This window comes from Orycteropus afer, unplaced genomic scaffold (genome assembly GCF_000298275.1).
Source record: "Orycteropus afer afer isolate SDZICR_OR568_19922 unplaced genomic scaffold, OryAfe1.0 scaffold00470, whole genome shotgun sequence".
In the NCBI taxonomy this organism is placed as follows: Eukaryota; Metazoa; Chordata; class Mammalia; order Tubulidentata; family Orycteropodidae; genus Orycteropus; species Orycteropus afer.
In genome coordinates this window covers 378263-382864 of record NW_006922057.1, presented here as the reverse complement: position 1 = coordinate 382864, position 4602 = coordinate 378263, and the positions used below count along the sequence as shown (strand labels likewise).

The following is a 4602-nucleotide window of genomic DNA, read 5'->3' as shown; positions in this document are numbered from 1 at the left end:
GAGAAGGTCAGAACATGTGGCCTCCTTGTCGTTTTTGCAGGCAGTGAATTTATGTTAATGAGAGAGGAATAACTCAGAAAAGGAAGGTGAGAATGTTTGCATAACCTGAAGAATGTAATCAGTTTTACCAAATTGTGTACATAGAAACTGTTGAACCAGTGTATGTTTTGCTACGTATATTCTCAACAACAAGACAAATAGAATTTAAAGAAAACTGTATAGTTTACAATGATCTGATTTAATTGTGCATAGCGTCACCATGAGCCAGGGACTGACTAGATGGCAAGTGAAAACAACAACATGTCTTTTGCTTGCCTTTTTTTTTTTAAAGTAACTTACTGATAGTCTAAGATGTTATTCTGCATCACATTACCATTAGAATGATTCTTAGTATTTCAAATAGGTAAATTAAGTAGGAAAATATATTTTGCTTAAATATTCAAATCAGAAACAACGCTATCCAATACTCATGACAGCCACACTAAGATGAGGAAGGGGGAAGTAAAAGTGATTGTGGATGAGGCCAGTATCAAAAGGGGCAGGGGAGTGTGTATGCAGAAATATCAGCTGATTCAAATATGCAAAAGCAGCTACAAGTGGCAAGATAGAAAAGGCCCAGGAATACTGTCTGTAATTTTACAGAAGGAGAGTATCATTTAGAGAGATTCTTAACAATACTTACAGTTATGGGTTTCAGTGGGTGATAATCCCCAAATTCCAATGCCACAGACTCCAATCGGCATGATGCAAATTCAGCTTTGTAGTTCCTATTCCTGGAATGCCTGGTAAACACCAAAACACAAACCAGTTAGTTAATGGGGATCTATGAAAGGCTGAGTATTTTTTTTGTTGGAACTTCCTCTTTATGGAATAATTTATAGAAGAACACCATTTCTACCAAGACCAACGAGATATGCTAAATAACATTTTAAAAAATCTGTTTGAGGATGGCTATAATCAAATAATGGAAAATAACAAGTGCTGACCTGATGGGAAGAAAACAGAACACTTAAGCATTGCTTGGAGAGTGAAAAATAGTGCAGCTGCTGTAGATCAGAGTTTGGCAGTTCTTCAAGAAGTTAAATATAGGAAAAAACTGTCAACCAAGAATACTATACCTAACAAAAATTTCCTTCAAGAATGAGGGTGAAATTACTCCTTGGAGAGATCAATGAAGGAAGAATAGAGGGGTTGTGTACATACAGGGACACAGCTTGGGGGGCAGGAGTGTATGGGAGGGAAGGACACAGGGAAGAAGTGGCTATGGGGAAGAAGTAAGAGGAGAGCTGTTGCACTGTGGGAGATTGTAGTCAATGTCATGAGACAAAGTACATGTGAAATGCTGTATGGAAAGTGAATTTGCTCTGGAAACTTCCACCCAAATTAAAATTAAAAAAAATTAAAAAAAAAAAAAAGAAGAATGAGGGTGAAATTAAAAGCTGAGAAAGTTCACTATCCCAGCCCTACAAAAAATACTAATGGGAGTTCTGCAGAGGGAAGGAAAAAGACACTAGAAAGTATTTCAAAGCCATATACAGAAAGAAAGACCCTAAATGACAGAAAGTTCATGGCAAGTTTAAGAGCTAGTAATAAGGTATTCATGCTTAATAATTCTAATTGGTTTGTCTTTGCAAAAAGGATATGGAGGCAGCATCCTCTTCTTACTTCCTCCAACATCATGAGGGAGAAAGAGAATCACCATCAGCAGCCCAAGGCTTATTCCTATGAGGCCAGGCATGCCGCCACCCTCCAGCGCCACCCTCCAGCCATATTATCAATTCTGCTATCAGCCATCCCTCCCATGGCACTAACTACTTCTTGCTGGGTTTGATAATTCACTGCAATGGCCACAGAGAACTCACAAGACAATGCTCACAATTACGGGGTTATTAGAGAAGTAACAGGTAATTCAGATGCAGGAATTCGCTTAGGATACATTTTTGTGCTCAGGATACAATTCTTCCACCTAGATAGTCTCCCCTCAGCCTTGCTTAAAGGTACACCTCTCTTTGGCCCTTGGTCTGGCCTCTGCCTTGCTCAGTCAAGTATGACAAAACATTTTTAGCTCTGCCAATAGGTGCACTTAGGTGCAACCCACACCACCAGCAAGCCTCCTGTCCAAACGCACTCAGCTCTCTCACTCTGTGGACTGGAAAGCCCACTGCTCTGTCTCATGCCTGTTGGTTCCACTGTTGCCATTTCTCTCCTGCCTCTCTGCCAATCTCTCTGCAAAGGAGGTTCAGTGCAGAGATCTCATGTCCAAGGATGCACTCGACTCTACCCCCAGCTCTTCTCTCTTGATGACAGTGAGATCTCCCTTTCTTCCTCTAGGAGGGCTCCTTTTAAGCCTCACAAGATGGCAAGACTAACCAATCCCCACATTAGGGTTCCATATACCTTATGTGAATGGCCCCACCCCCACATGGGAGTCATGTACGTTATTTACATTACTAACAAGCTATCCAATCTCCTTGGTGGGCCACAAAGCACCACACATTTGCATAATTCCACCCAGTAATCTGGTGGGAGTCACAAAGACCATGGCTAGGAGAGTTATACCAAGTAATTGACTGTACCAGAGTCCTTCATTCTTTTCAATGACAAATACATAAAAATCAAGGTTAAAATTATGTGACAGAGCATGTTTTGGTTACTTCGACCCACTCTAATAAAATTACCACAGGAGGATGGCTTTAACAAGCAGAAGTTTATTCTCTTACAGTTTTAGAGGCTGGAAGTCAGAGTTCAAAGTGCCAGGCTCTAGGGGCTGGGTGAAAGCCTCTTGACCTTGACCTTCAGCTCTGCCCCTTGCTCCTGACCCACTGAAGCTGGAGGCTTTCTTTACTCAGGCAGCTGATGCCTGCTGAGGCTGACAAACCCAAAGTTGGTAAGTTAAAAGGCACAGTCCCAGCATTACCAAACCACACACCAGGCCATTGATTCAAGTCCACTAAGAGTCCCAAGATCAGCATACAACACGGCAGACTGCTGAACAACAACTTGCCTACATCAGGGTTCAAGCATGCCAAAAGCTGCAGACCTTTTTCAATGCTTCTCCTTATACAGTGGAAGCAGACCATTCCATCATGGAGTGGATTACCAATCTCACCATGGGGGAATAACTACATCCAGCTGCCCAGATGCTCAAAACCAGGCCTAACCAAGTTGACACATAACCTTAAACAGCACAGGACATATGAAATATAAACAAAATAAAGAGGAATGATGTGGTTATACAATGTCTTGTATTTGACTGAACTTAAACCGGTACCCACTTATTCTGGGATGTTATAAATTATTAACTGTAATATTCATGGTAACTGCTAAAAAAAATCTAAAAATACATTCAAAAGGAAAGGAGAAAGGAATCAGAAATGCTAACTACAATAAACCAACAAAATACAAAAGCAGCAGTACTAAAGGAAAAAGACAAAGAAAGCTTAAGATACACAAAAAACAAATAACAAAATAGCAGAAGTAAGTCACCTCTTATTGGTAATTACAGTGAATGTCATTAGACTAAATGCTCCAATCAAAAGGCAGACAGTGGCACAATGGACAAATAAATATGATCCAATTATATACTGTTCATAAGAGACACACCTTAGATCTAAGGACACAAATAGGTTTAAAGTGAAAGGTGGAAAAAAAAAAAATCCATGAAAATAACCAAAATAACAAAGTGGACTTCAAGGCAAAATCTGTCAGAAAAGATAAAGATCAAAGTGATACAGTGATCAAAGCTCCTTTAAGAAGTTTTAACAATCATAAATATATACATGCACCCAACAACAGAATACCTAAAATATATAAAGAAAACACTGACAGAATTAAAGGGAGAAATAAAATAATAGTTGGAGACTTAAATACACCACTTCCAATATAAGCAGAACATCTTGAAAGAAGATCAGCAAGGAAAAAGAGGGCCTGAATCACCCTATAAACCAACTAGACTTAACAGACATGTATAGGACACTCACACAACAGCACAATATATGTTCTACACCAAGTGCACATGATCAGTCTCAAGGACAGATCACATGTTCGGTCACAGAGCAAGTCCTGACACATTTAAAAAGACTGAGATCATACAAGGTATTTTCTCTAACTACAACAGAGTGAAGCTAGAAACTAATAACAGAAAAATATTGGAAAATACATAAATATATGGATATGAAATAGCACACTATTAAACTACCAATGAGTCAAGATAACCAAAAGAGAAACCACAAATTTCTTAGAGTCAAATGAAAATCAAAGTACAATATACTGAAACTTATGGGATATAGTGAAGGCAGTAATCAGACAGAAACTCAGAGCAATAAATAGCTTCATGAAAAAAGATGTTCTCAAATCAAAAGCCTAATTCAGAACTTGAGAAACTAGCAAGAGAAGAGCAAACTAGGCTTAAACCTACCAGAAAAAAGGAGTAACAAAGACCAGAGTATAAATAAATAAAATCAAAACCAGAAATACAATAGCATTGTTGTTGTTGCTATGTGCTGTGGAGTCGGACCCGACTCATAGTGACCCCTCCTTGGGTTTCCGAGGCAGTATCACTATGGAAGTAGATTGCCCCATCTTTCTTCTGAGGAGTGGCTG

The 4602-nt window shown here is 39.2% G+C and overlaps 1 protein-coding gene across 1 annotated transcript in view; it reads right to left on the bottom strand.

The window, feature by feature from the left end:
- Positions 1–793, bottom strand: part of VPS35L (VPS35 endosomal protein sorting factor like) — a 221075-nt gene extending 220282 nt beyond the window's left edge. The window contains exon 1 of the mRNA XM_007954736.2: positions 683–793. The gene's annotated coding sequence lies outside the window, so the exon portion shown is untranslated. The remainder of the gene's footprint in view (positions 1–682) is intronic.
- Between the last annotated feature and the right edge of the window lie 3809 nt (positions 794–4602).